The sequence below is a fragment of the Pelodiscus sinensis genome, chromosome 5, assembly GCF_052426305.1.
Source record: "Pelodiscus sinensis isolate ZL-2025 chromosome 5, ASM5242630v1, whole genome shotgun sequence".
Lineage (NCBI taxonomy): Eukaryota > Metazoa > Chordata > Testudines > Trionychidae > Pelodiscus > Pelodiscus sinensis.
This window is the reverse complement of record NC_143056.1, coordinates 22713907-22728831: the sequence shown is the minus strand read 5'-3', so window position 1 is coordinate 22728831 and position 14925 is coordinate 22713907. Positions and strand designations below refer to the sequence as shown.

At 40.3% G+C, this 14925-nt stretch overlaps 1 long non-coding RNA gene across 1 annotated transcript in view; it reads left to right on the top strand.

Moving 5' to 3' along the window:
* Positions 1-14925, top strand: part of LOC142829075 (uncharacterized) — a 118146-nt gene that overhangs the window by 59078 nt on the left and 44143 nt on the right. The window contains exons 3-4 of the long non-coding RNA XR_012903296.2: positions 8792-8902; positions 10468-10586. This is a non-coding gene — a long non-coding RNA (uncharacterized LOC142829075). The remainder of the gene's footprint in view (positions 1-8791; positions 8903-10467; positions 10587-14925) is intronic.

Below are 14925 nucleotides of genomic sequence, written 5' to 3'. Positions count from 1 at the left end.
GACCCCAGAAGATTTAATTCGGCCAGTGGGAAGCCTTGAACTTCCATCTTCCCTTCCCTTCCACTCCCCAAACTGTGAGGCTGCAATGCGAGGGGAGTGAGGCATCTCAGTCAGGGAAAACATCAGTGAGGGTTGGGATTTTTTTGTCAGTTTGTTTGTTGGGAGTTTTTTTCTTCTAACTTTTGTGTGGCCCCTGACCCAAAGAAGATTCTCCATCCCCATGGCATAAATAAAGACAATGTTGAAACCTTTTGTTTTGGACATAAATTAATATTTTACTTTATTTAAAATGAAGTTTGGTAAACTAACATGATAAAGTTAAAGAGCTTAATCTGTTGAATGATTTTGATTAATAATATGTACTCCTCCTTATATGATAGCTGTACATTTATGTTTTTATGCTCCACTGGCCTAATATGAATAATTTAGTATTTAAGGTATTTAGAGATAAGCAAGTACATTTTGTCATCGTGTGTGATTGGCTGGTGGTCCACGAAAAGGTTTGCCTTGAGCGGGGTGGGCTATGGAGTGGCCAGGAGATTGGGTCAGGAATGGCCTGAGGATGGGGAATCTGGGCAGGAGGGAGGTGCAAGAGCAGGGTGAAGGTGCAGGGTCTGGGTAGGATGGAGGGTAGGTGCTTACCTGGCTCCACGCACCCTGCTGTTCCTAGTCAGCACCCCCCGCAGCTCCCATTGACTGAGATTCTGGCCAATGGGAACAGTGGGGAAAGCCTCCAGGTGAGCAGTTCCCTCACTGCTGTTCCACCAGCCATGAGGTGGGGGAGCAGCAGTGTGTAGAGCAGCTTCCTCCCCTATGAGCCATATCTGGCCTATAAGGCTCAGAGCTCCCCTGCCCCCTTCCCCAAGGCAGAAAGCGGCTCTGGTGCTCCAGATACATGGGGGTGAGAGTCACAGGGCTGGAGCTGAACCCTGAGTCCATGGTCTACCTACAAGAGGGTCACAGATCATTAGTGGTCCATGGACCACACTTTGAGAACCACTGCCCTAGAGTGACTTCCAGGTTTTGCTTGAGTAGTTCCTGTAGCTGGGGAATGCTTACTTACCAAATCACCATCAACTGGGGCTAGTGAGTAGGTCACATACAAGGTTGCATCTGGCCTGCAGAGATAACAAGATCTGGAAGAGTTTATAAGAGGCAGGCTAACCACAAGGGATGGCTAGATAAAAGGGAGAGAGGGCGGGAATAGAAATGCAAAGCATTAGGAGGTAAAACTGCTGCACAATGGGGTAAAAACAGGTTTTGTATTGTATGTTCACATGGCCCCATTCTCTAAAGCAGCAGTTACCAAAATATGGTGCACAAGCAATGGATGGCCCACAAATCACTGTCCACAGACAGCTGGCTGGTTGTAGGGGGCTGTTTTCTTTGCCTTGTTTCCAGCTGCTACTTCACATCAAAAAGATTTATTGTATACATTTTGGTTTTCCTTCTCAGCATTCACTGTAGCTGCCACAGAGACATCACAGATTTGCATGTGGTGAGTCAGCCTATGTGATTGAGACTGGGAGGTGAGCTATTCGAGAAATGATCCTTCTATGTTACATGGGATTGAGGAAGCAAAGTGGTGGTTTGAGTTGAGAATACGGTTAAATACAAAACCATTCGGCGTATGGGCTCAGTATAGTATTCAGTTTCCATAATCCTGGAAATACAGTTACTATGTCTAGCAAAGAAATTTAGCCAAAGAACCTTCAATTCTCAATTCATTTAGCCTTCAATTCTTGCATAGACAAAGTCTCTCCCCAGTTTGACTATATTCATTTTAATGTAAAAAAAGTAAAAGATTGAAAGTAAGAATGTATTTCCTCCCTCCAGATACCTAAAGATACAGGAACGGGATAAAAAATGTATAAGGACCATACAGCCATTAGAGATGGGCCGGGGGGCACAAATCAAATCCAGATGCAAACTTTTCCAAAGTTAAAGGTGAAGAGGGGAGATTTGGTTTGATCCGTTATAGATTCAACAGCCAGCAGCAAAATTCAGATCTTGGTTTAAATGTGATCTTCCTCGTGGTTCTTGTGTCTTGGTTCAGGCTCTGTTCTATGAGCATTCTAACAATAAGATATATGCAAGCTAGGCTACAATGACCATTCCCAGGGAAAGTGGTCATCACAGACCAAATTTTTCAGCTAGAACCCTAACCTTACATGCACAAATTGAGTCCCCAGCTATTTGACTTGCATGTGTTGCTATCTGCATGCATATAAAAACATGAGTCTATTTTGCCTATGCAAAAATTTGCATTTGAGAACACAGCTGGAAATCTTCTGCAAATTGGAGCCTCTGTGTGAGTACTGTAATTTCAAAAGTCTTTGTAAAGGAAGGAAAGCAAATTTAGCTCCTGGCTTAAAAAAACCTCTTGCACAAGAAAAAACTGTGCTGGACTCCCACACAGTCAAACACCCAATAGAAATATTTGGACACAATTTTTCTGTCAGTCACCATGGTCCATGATCCTTTGGAGACCCCAGGACTCTTACTAGAAGGACTGTGTTTTTTAAATCATCTTAGCATTAGGAATTATGGGGCAATTGCAAAATAGGAATGAAGTATGGAGAATGACACTTTGAAATCATTTAACCCACTTCATTTTTTTTTCCAACCCTAATTGAAAGCAAATAGAGCAGAGGACTAAGATGCCTCATAAGAGCATCCCAGAGCTCAACAAACACTTTCCTCCCACAAGACTATAACAGATGTCATCACATGTATGCAGCAGGCCTATTCTCTTCTAAGAATTCACAGTACTTATTCAGGCTGTGTCTAGACTACATGGCTCCATCGATGCAGCCATGTAGATTAGACAGATAGGCAAAGGGAAATGAAGCCGCGATTTAAATGATCACAGTTTCATTTAAATTTACATGGCTGCCACGCTGAGCCGACAAACAGCTGATCAGCTGTTTGTCCGCTCAGTGCGCTAGTCTGGACGCTCCCCTGCCGACATCAAAGCCCTTTGTTGGCAGCCCCGTTATTCCTCATGGGATGAGGTTTACTGGGGCTGCCGACAAAGGGCTTTGATGTCGGCAGGGGAGCATCCAGACTAGCGCGCTGAGCGGACAAACAGCTGATGAGCTGTTTGTCGGCTCAGCGCGGCAGCCATGTAAATTTAAATGAAGCTGCGATCATTTAAATCGCGGCTTCATTTGCCTTTGCCAAAAAAACAAATCTACATGGCTCCGTCGACGGAGCCATGTAGTTTACACGTACTCTCAGGGTCCTGCTGCTTTGTGAAAATTGCCCCATTCCTTGTTGTTGTTGTTTTTCCCCCTTGGGCACACGGAATGTTAGACCTAGAACTACCACTAATATCAATAGGAGTCACAAAGCTAAAATCCTGTGCCATAATATAGATTATAGGCATTCATGTTTATAAAGAAAGAAAGACACAAAGGAGGATAGTTTGGTGGAATAAGAAATGGGCTTAACTAACAGAGTAGCCTAGATAGTAGAGAACTGAGCTGGGACTTGGGAGAGCTGGGTTTTATTCCTAACTCTGCCACTGAATTGCTGGGTGATGTGCAACAAATCACCTCACCACTCAGCTGTAAAATGAGGATAAAGATACTGTCCTCTGTAAAGTGCTTTGAGATCAGCTGATGAAAAGCACTGTATATATGGTGGAAAGAAAGAAGGGGGCTTACAGGAAAAGATCCACAGCCATTTTCAAAGTAAAGAAATATTAAGAAAAACTCTTTGAACTGTAAGATGATTTATTAACAGGCATAGATGGCACTTTGCAGAACCCAATACATGGCTGATCTAAATTAGAGTGGGCAGAGCATATGATAAAATATATGAAACAATCCTACAATAGCAGCTGGAGGAATATTGGCACCTAATAGGATTTTCCCATCTCTAATGCCTATGAGCTCAGAAATGCTGGATAATAGGTGGTGAACATGATGATGGTAGTTTTTGGGAGAATACAAATACTGCCATGTGCTGTAAAATAAGCCCTGAAGATGTGACCATGCTTGAATAGTTCCCCTCAGCCATGCCCTGCATAAACATCATTTGAATTACTTAAGGCTGCCTTAGCAGCAGTTTTTGCTTGTGCACTCATCTAATCCAGAATATACAGTTTTCATTCCTAGGCCTCACATTACACTTACGTGTGTGTTTAGTGACCCTTCTTTTTCCATTCATGCTACTTTGTTATCATATTGCAAGGTATCACCACAGTCTCACACCAAGCTCTTCATTCCCTTTTTTATTTGTATTTCAGCTAGACCTAGGGATACCAGTCAAGTATCATGACTAGAGGCAATTAAGGGAATGGGCAGACTGAGTCACATGTCCTCCCCAGATTTATGCAGGGTTATCATGCCCTTCCCTGAAGCCCACTACATACCACCAGAACTTTGCATTGTGTCCACCCTCCTCCCATCAACCATTACATGTTGTCTCTGCTCAGGAGCTTATCACACTAATCATGATAGACACTAAAAAGAAAACTCATGCCCCAAAAGAGTCTAGGTCATGACAAGTGGCAACAGGAGGATGAGATATACAAGCAGAGGAAGAGGAGAGAAGAAGCTGACCAAAAAGTGAACAACTTAGTATGCAATAAACAACAAATATTCTTGCAGCACCTTAGAGACTAACCAAAAATTTAGATGGTATCATGAGCTTTCATGGGCGCAGCCCACTTGTTCAGGTGAATTGAGTTTAAGGGGTCCAATTTTCAAATAAATTGCAGAGGGAGGGGATATGGGGAAGAGAGGGAAAAAGAAGAAAAAAAGGCTACATCTATACTGCACCTCTCTTCCTCAAAAGCTTATGCAAATGAAGCACGGATTAGCATATTGCTACACTTCATTTGTATAATTATTAGGGGCCGTTTTTGTGGAAGAGGCTTTTGTGCAAAAAGGAGCTGTGCAGACAGCTCCTTTTAGCACAAAAACCCCCTCTTGTGCAAGAGCCGTTCTTCCTGAAAAAATGAGGAAGAACGGCTCTTGCACAAGAGGGGGGTTTTGCGTAAAAAGGAGCCATCTACACAGCAACTTTTTGTGCAAAAGTCTCTTGCACAAAAACGGCTCCTAATTAATTATGCAAATGAAGCATGACAATATGCTAATCTGTGCTTCATTTGCATAAACTTTTGCAGAAGAGAGCTGCAGTATAGACATAGCCAAAGGGAAAAGGGTATCCATGCTAAATGAAGCTGATAAGAATACTTAGTATCCACTTTATGTACCCTTTGGTTGGTTTTTTATGTCATTAGGATGTGGAATGTACTGGACCATCCAGCCAATGTCTTTGTTTAGACTTCTTTTGTAGGAATCAAACTTGTAAATGAAATTAAGTTCTGTAGTTTCCCTGTGGGGCTGGCTTTTGAAATTGGTTTGAAAAATACAGTGACTTTGAAATCCATTAATGAGTGCCCAGGCAATAAGTGTGCAATAAGTGGACATGTCTACACTAGGAAATTATTTTGAAATAAGTAAAATGACATAATTCCAGATTTAACAAAATCAAAATAGCATGTCCCCACTATATCAAAGCATCAAAATTAGTCAGAATTATTTCAAAATAGCACATCCACACTAATTGGAGCCAGTTTCCATGACCCCAGACTCCTTAGTGGTGGCTTATTGTAGGAAGCTGTCCCACCACAGAAGCCTAAGTAAAGCAGACCTCTCCAGGAACCTTGTGAGAAGGAGTGAGGGGTTCCTGTGTGATCCCCAGACCAGTAGGCTGAGTGAAGAGCATGCAGCCCCTTGCAGCCATCACCTACCCTCACATGTGTATAGGGAAAGAACTCACCTGAATTGCCTTCCCTGGATTCATCCAAGGCCTGGGAGAGATCCTGAGAAAAGTGGACTGGCTCCAGGATGAGGAGCAGCTCATGGCTGGCAGACATGGTTGCCTGGATGTCCACCTCCTCCTACTATTACTACTATTCCTCTTCATCCACGACCCCGCCCCTGCCTGGAGGCTGACGCCAGGCATGTCCTGGACAGACTCCACGATGACAGGGCAGAGATGACCAGCCCTCCCTCCCAGGATGGCATCCAGCTGCTCGAAGTAATGGCAGCTGTGCGGTGCCACCCCAGAGCATCCACTCTGCTCCCTGGCCTTGTGGTAGGCCTGTCAGAGCTCCTTCACCTTCATGCGGATCTGGTCAAGGATCCAGTTGTGGTCCTTGTCAACCAGGCTCGCAGCAATCTGGCCGCACATGCTCACATTCTTTTTCCTGGTGCAGACATCCTGGAAATTGGTCTCTTCCCACCAGACTTCGGTGAGGTCCAAGATCTCTGTAGCACCCTAGTACAAAAGGGCAAAAGTTACAGAAACACAAAGTAAAGGAAAGTATTCCAAGAGTCATGTATATTTGTGTGTCTGGAGGCAGAGCGGGAGGGGAGGGTGTTTGTGTGTGTAATAAAACTTTTTTATCAGTTTTGGTGTAAATTATGAGAGGAATAATCCTATAATGAAAAGAGAATTGTTTTCTATAGGGTGGTGACTATACCGAATAGATTTTAAAAATTAGATCAGGGTAGATACTAACAGTGGACAGAAAAAACTTTGCATCTGTTAAGGTTCTCAGCAAAATTTGGTTAGGGCCATCATATCCAACCATCATGGATTCCATAATTCTCATGACAAAAGACTATCCTTAGTCATGAATAAGCATCAGACACACTGGGGGATGATACCTTGTTGCTACTGGTTATGATCAGACATATAGGTTGCTCTGTGCTTACTGGGCTGTCCTTTCCCCAAGGAGCTTACAGTCTTGTACCATTGACCCTTGTACAATTTTTAATTGCACTTGTATTAAAATTACTTTCTAGTATAGCACAAGTGATTCAGTGTAGCCTTAACATCAAGTTAGTATGTGCCCTGTCTAATGAAGCAAGCATTAAGTAAATCAAAGTAAATATGTAGTAGGGATATTGTTACTGTTTTCCCTGCTACATTCTCCAGCTATTCTCTGAACAATGTGATTTTTAATACTGCAAGGCATGTTTTGACTTTGATTTCACAGGCAAATTTACAAGAAAGGTCTGTGGTATTCTGAGTTTGTGCTAACATTTTTATTTCCTTACCATTACTGCTTTTGTGGACAGTAAAAATCACAGTTCATTTGCACAGAATAAAAAATAATATTTTAAAAGCTTAGACATTTAGAGTATAATATATCAGGAACTTTGCTTCAAACAACCCACTCCTCTATCAGTGTGTTGTGTAATATAAAAGAAAACCCTTTTTCCTAAGAATTGTGTTTGTAGTGCTCCAAAATGTGATTGCAAATCACTGCCACAGTTTATCATCATAATTAAATATAATAAAAAAGCCATCAAAACGGCTCACGCTGCTTGCCAGAAACAAACTAACTAAATTTTTGCAGCACAAGGCAAACAATAGACCGCCAAATCTTGCAGCCTTTACTTCACTCTGAGCCAAGCAAGACTCCCACTGGCATCAGTGATGAGTTTTACTTGAGTACCAGAAAGAGCTGGTCAACAATTTTGAGTTCTTTTATATCAGAATGTGCCAGCAATAACCCCTCTAAATAGACATTTCCTTACAAAAAACATGGGATCGCTGGAATTTTGCTGGTTATGAATGTTGGTTCTTTTATCTGTGCAATGCTCTGTATCAAAACATTTCCCAAAGATCATTACAAAATGTTGGGATAAATACATTCTTGATGAAATTCCACTGAGTTCAAGAAGGTCACACAGAAACTGAATATGACCATAGCATGTAGAACTGAAGAGAGCTTTGAGAAGCCCAAAGTATTCCACTCACAGCTCTAAGTTTGTTGTACCAATAATACAACTATTAACAATTCCCTGCATTCACAGTTACTCATTGGATGATAAGATGGAGCTAGTATCCTGTCGAGAGGGTCTACAATATGGGGCTGTCTCTTGCTTTTGAAAGAACAGCGCCATGTATATGAAGTGGATGAAACTGTCAAACAAGGGCATCTCTGTGTGATGGCCATATTTTCCATCATTAAAATGATATTATGAAGCATTTTATGCTATAAAAGTTTTTCAATACAGGTACTTGAGGAATGTATTGCACTTATTACGGGGCTATATAGACTGGCACATCACCTGGAAGGCAGCATAGAATAGTGGTTAAAGTAGCGGACAACAGTCAGGAGATTTCATTTCTAGGGAACTTGCTACTGACCTGCTCTGTGGCCTACCCCTTTTGTGACTCAATTTCCACATCTCCAAGTGGAGATCACAATAGCTACCATTATTTTGCTGAAATAGATAACAAGGCTACCCCTCTGAAAACTGCCATTATAAAATATTTTAAGACATCACATAAAAGCAGCTAAGTTCTAAATAAGTAGTAGCTGTAGTGGTCAGTCAACACATTTTGAACACGTGCCAAAAGATTCTTTGATGAGTATGCATTACATAACTCTAAAAACAACTAAATGTTCCTCTAGAGTGTGGAACTTGGAGTGCAGAAAGAGCAGTAAACATGAAACACAAAGAGAAAGCCACTGCTAAATAAGGTTACTCTGGCCTGAGACAGATGCATAAATGGTTACTCTCCCAGATTTTATACACAGACAATTGCTTCTAATTTGGCAAGCAGAAGGCAGTTCAGGTTTCCAATATGAAAAGAAGCAGAGAATTGGTAAAACTTACTAGCATCCTCCAAATATGTAGGGTGTAGTCCACATAGTGAGGGGCTAAATAAAGAAGTGGCAGAATGCTCCTATCTTCCAAACCTCAGACTAAGAAAAATAAACCCTACAGGCAACAAAGTTCTCTTTGTTCATGAACAGGTCCAACAGATGAAATGGATCCAATGCAAGGAACCAACCCACGAGTAGCTTTGCCAGAGGGGGAAGGAAGGTTCAGAAAAAATCTTCTCTCTAAAAGGTTCCTCTAACAGAGTAAGTGTGTGACTATCACATGAGCCTCACAAAGTTGCTGATTCTGGTTTTACACAGTTTAATCTGCACCAATGTCAAAAGAGTTCAGACAGGTGAAAGATCAAAAGTAGTCCCAGGATGCAAGGAGGATACTATCTTTAATCAAGCCACAAGTGCTCAGATTCATGGAAGGTACCTGGAAATGCTTCAGGAAGGCAATTATGTTAAATTAGTTCCCAATGCCAGGTTTTGTCTAATCCTCAGCATTTAGAAAAGCAATAAGCCATGAAAAAGCAGCCAGTTGGCCATTAAATATAGGAACAATCAAGCAAATCCTCCAGAGGAAGGCTTCTCAATTATCTTTGTGACCCCCAGGAAGACCGAGGGAAGTGTTGCATTTGAAGTCCTTGACCAAGCATATCACAAACCCATCAGTTCTCATGAGTTTTACTAATAATCTTATTGGAGAGTTACCTGTCATCCATGAACATGATAGAGGTTCAACATGCTCCTTCTTGTCACCCACCAAACTGTCCTCAAAGTTGCATCATTAGCACCACATTCTTCTTTACAAATTATTAGTGATGCCATGGCTGTTTATAAAGGTTCTCATATCACTAATAGCGCTTCTTCTATTTTGCACTCCCCACAACCACTCTTCTCAACCAAATGCCTGGAAGTTTCCATTTAATGGTCTTCTGTCCTTCAAGCAAGTCACAGCAAAAGTAAACTTCTTTCTATGAGGAAGAAGCCTTTTTCTGAAAGGACAGGGAAGAAGAAGTTTTTTCAAAATAAGAGGAAAGAGGAAAAAGCACAGGTGCCTTGGTGGCCACTCCATTCATAGTAATCATAGCTTACATGTGATATAGTGTCCATTCAGTGTGGACACTATCTTTTGAAAAAGCAGATTTTTTTTTATGTGCATTTGCTGTGTAGATCCTCTCTTTCAGAAGAAGTTTTTTCAGAAGATCTCTTCTGGAAAAGCTTCTTCTGAAAGAAGCCTGCAGTCAAGACATAGCCTGAGTCATTCATCTGAGCTGTACCCTATATCTGCTCTTAACATTTGCATGGCTTGTGAGTTTCTTATGAGAACAGATGTGACGTGTTTTCTTCAATATAGGATTGCAGCAAGGTAGGTCTCTATCTATCCTTCAGTGGGAATCTTTCCATTGATTTTTGGATTGGGTTCTTAAAATAGGGTTTGTTTGTTTGTTTGTTTGTTTATATTATAATGTGACAATTCCTAAAGGCACCAACCAAGATCAGGGTCCCTACTGTGCTAGCTGCTCTCCAAACATATAGGAGAGGATAGTTTCTGTCCAAATGAGTTTACATTGATGTTTTTCTCTTGGCTTCATAATTCTCTCTGAAGGCCTTACCATCCTGATGCTAACTGTGGCTGTAATGTTAAGTTTAAAAAAATAATTTATATAAAAGTAAGTTTTTCCCTTTGATTTCCCAAATCAACAACATTAAAAGAGCTTCCAAGTATTAGGGCTTGCTGTTAAGTAAACAAAATACATTGCAATAGAGACATCGCAAACAGGAAGTGCTTCAATTACCATACTTTCTCTCTGTGTCGGCAGAACTTGCTAGCGCAAATCCTGAAGTGTAGGCTGATAGCTGAGTTCTAGCAATCTCCAATTGATCCATAGATGTAAACAAGCCTGCTATGCTGGATGGCTCCAAGGACAGAAATGATCAGGTAAGACCAATTCTCCTGTAGGGTCCAAAAATGACTAGGGGGCTGGAGAACATGACTTATGAGGAGAGGCAGAGGGATTTGGGTTTATTTAGTCTACAGAAGAGAAGAGTGAGGGGAGATTTGATAGAAGCCTTTAACTACCTGAAGGGAAGTTCCAAAGAGGATGGAGAGAAGCTGTTCTTAGTAGTGGCAGATGACAGAATGAGGAGCAATAGTGAAGTTACAGTGGGGGAGGTCTACGTTGGATATTAAGAAAAACTATTTTACTAACAGGGTGGTGAAGCACTGGAATGGGTTACCTAGGAAGGTGGTGGAATCTTCATCCCCAGAGGTTTTTAAGTCCCAGCTTGACAAAGCTTTGGCTGGGACGATGTAGTTGGGGTTGGTCCTGCTTTGGGCAGGGCATTGGACTCGATGTTCTCCTGAGGTCTCTTCCAGCCCTAGGATTCTATGATTCTATGATATACAACCTTGGTTTAACTGATCTTTAAGAAATGAGAGCCTGATCAAAATCACATTTCAAAGGAATTTCCTGAGCAACACATAGCCATCCAAACATAGATACAATATAGTAGGGTAGAGCAGTGTTTCTCAAATGGTGTTCCATGGAACCCAGGGTTCCATGAAGTGAAAATAAGGATTCTACAAGAAAATTCCACTACAATAACATTTTATTATTTAAAAATATAATTAATATTATGTTATTTTTATTTTTAAATATGTGCAATTGAACTATATGTTGATCTCATTACTTTGTTTAGCATTTGTTTATTATTATCCTTACTTATTTGTGGTCTACTTTTTCAGCTCCATATATAAGACTGTTTTTAGGGGGTCCACAAAATTCTTTTGAGTTTAAAAGGGTTCCATGGACAAATAAAATTGGGAAACACTGGGGTAGAGGATCAAAAGAAAAAATCCCAACTATCTTCAATGGGATTTGTATCAGATCCATATTGATAAATCCTAATGTAATTTACCATGCATGATTATTTCACAGATATTCAAACTGCAGGTGACCTTCCATAACACATGTTCCCTGGCAGCCTCAGACTGGGTTTAGACCATGTGCTAGGCTTAATATTGGATTTTAATTGGGTTCAATAGAACTGAAATTATGATTACCCTAATTGTTCTTCTGCATCCCCTTCTCCCAATATCTGATCTTAATACAAGTGACCTTTCCTAGCATCTGGTGGGAAAAAAAATATTTTTTGAATCATTGCAGACTGAGTTTATCTGAACCCGACGATGTGCAGTTGGAAACCAATTTTTTATTCTAAATGTAAGAATAATTTCAAAATGATTATAGGGATAAGTCACTAAGGGCCTTGCCTGACATTCTGGACAATCTATTTTAACCCTAAACATAACACCACATGGGTTTAAAAGTAGCCATTCTTCTACAAAGGAATTTCACTAACCAGTTACAGAGATAGACTGCAGTAGTGGAATTTAGCTACAGATTTGACACTGTTACCCTGGGCCTAAACAAAGACATTAATTGGTTGGTGCATTACAAAGCCAATTTCTCCTGCCAATAACACTGCATTTCCATATGAAAAGCTATGTATGGGATACATTCTGCCCACTTAACTAGCCTCATTAACACAGGTCCTACAATTGTCAGGTACAGATCCTACAATTGACAGGTACTTCTTCTGCTGTTTTATATAGATAGATATAGATATATGGGTTTTGCCCATGAAAGCTCATGAGTCTATATATTTTGGTTAGTCTCATAGGCTACGTCTAGACTGCATCCCTCTGTCGACAGAGGGATGCAAATCAAGCACATCGAAATTGCTAATGATGCCGGGATTAAAATATCCCATGCCTCATTAGCATAAATATGGCTGCCGCTTTTTTTTTTAAATAGAGTTTTTAAAAAAAAACGGCAGTCTAGACGCGGATCTGTCAAAAATAAACCCCTTTTTGACAGATCCTCTAAACCTAATTTTTTGAGGAATACAGGATCTGTCAAAAAAGGGTTTATTTTCGACTGATCCGTGTCTAGACTGCTGGGGTTTTTTAAAAAAACCTTCTGTTTTGAAAAAAAGCGGCGGCCATGTTTATGCTAATGAAGCATGGGATATTTAAATCCCAGCTTCATTAGCAATTTCGATGTGCCTAATCTACATCTCTCTGTCAACAGAGAGGTATAGTCTAGACACACCCTAAGATGCCACAGGGCCACTTGTTTTAAATTAACAGACTAACATGGCTATCCCTCAGATTTTTTTAACCACTTGATTTGATTCACACAATCAAATACAGTCCTATAAAATCATTTCCAGTCATCTTTATGCACTATTTTTATTCCAAGTTTTCTTTGGCAAGGTTTAAGAGCTTCTGAAGTGTTTAATAGCTACTTAAAAGAAACAACAAGCACTATTTACAGCAGATCTAACCAAAGGAACCTAGACAAGTTATTATGTTTACAAGAAATGAGTGTGTTGGGACAGGATATGCAAGGCACAAGGGATCAATCAAAATGCTGCATGATTCATACACTCATTAGCAAGGTGAAGGCAAAAATGGTCTTAGAAGTTAAGGGCAGAATAGTTCAGTAATAGTTCATTTAAGAATATTTAAAAGAGGTGGCTGACATTGCTGGGAATTTCAGGGGGTCAGCACCTCTGAAAAAAATCAAGCCACTTAATTAAATTCCTAGATTTGGATACCTACATCTAGGTAAGCATGTTTGAACCTTTTGGACATTATTTTATTCTAATAATTATAATGATGCTGAAACAGGATGGAATGTATGAATGCATGAAGGAACAGTAGGAAAAGGTAGAGGATAAAGTGTATCTGTTCTCCTAGAGCCTGACCCGAAGCCCATTGATATCAATGGAATGATTCTCACAGATGTCTTTGGGTTTTGGATCAGATTTCAAGAGAGTTTCTCTTTCTGTGAAATGCATTATTTCCCCTCCACTGTTGTTGCTCAATTTGCTTTTCCCCTGATGTCAGAACTTTTTCCCAAATATTGGTAATAAATCTTTATAATCTTTGGCCTTTAACTGTGTCTTTCTTCCCCAGCACACTATTGTATAATATGTATGTCTGGATGGCTAAGTGTTCCTCTGGAAATTACTCATGAAGAATGAATTGCATGTTAATAACCACACTTGTAAGGATATGTAGGTTGCAGCATCCCATGTGGGTCTTTGTGGTAAATCATAAATTCACATTTCCAGGAAAGTTTCAAAAGTTTTATTTTCTAAGAGGAATATTAATTAGCAAAATCCACATGACCTATCCCATTTCTCCATCCCTTTTTACCCTTTTATGGCCAGTCCAGTGTAGCAGGTAGGAGCCTTAGAGCAGATTTTTATAACAATAATCGTTTCATAAATATTATACTCACGTGATTGTTTACTCATGAGTTCTGCAAGACTTCTGGGGAACCACATCTTCAGAGGCTGTAGAGTAGCAATGAAATTTCTCAGAAGGTACTACTCCAAACCCAAGACTTCCAATAATCACCATGACTGCCTAACCATTCTGTATGATGCTGTGGCCAGGGCCCTACTCTAGGATTAAGGAGACCTGGCCTCAATTCCTTGCTCTGCCACAGACTTCCGGTATGACCATGGGAAATTCACACAGCCTCTCTGTGTGTTATAAGGATAAGTACATTAAAAATGGTGAGGTGCTCAGATAATACAGTGATGAAGGGCATATAAATACCGTAGATAAACTAACTATCCTCAAAAAAACAACGCTCTGACTTAGGGTAGAGAGACCAAAGTCCCATGATACAAAGATGGCATTGGCTTCTGTGCAAATTCCCCACACCTAGCATCTTACCCTGTGAAACAGAACCACTCCAGTTTCCACTTTGCAGAATATTTCTGGCTAAAATGAAATTCATAAAGCTGAGTGGCATGTCTACCACTCACTGAAATTTACTGTTGTCATATACATTAGCATTTTCTGATACTTTGCGGATGGGTGAATTGAGGCACAGAGAAATTTTAGTGACTTGCCAAAGATGACAGTGCAAGATGATAGCAGAGGTTTCAATAGGACTCAGGTTGCTTGACTCTCAGTCTTCTGTTCCAGTTATTAGACATTACTGCACAATACACTTGATATTCATGTTTAAATCTAGAATAAACTTGTTTTAAAAAAATATTTTTAAATTATCTTACCAAAAATATTAGGCACTGAACCCATGTTTAAACAGGTGAGTCTCTGTATGGACTGTTTTCATATCAATGAGTCAATATCCCAATAGAAGATGTAAGAATTATTATGTCAATGTTTAATTTTCATTAAAATCAGAATAAATTCTGCTAAGAGTTAATCCACTGAACCACACAACTATGCA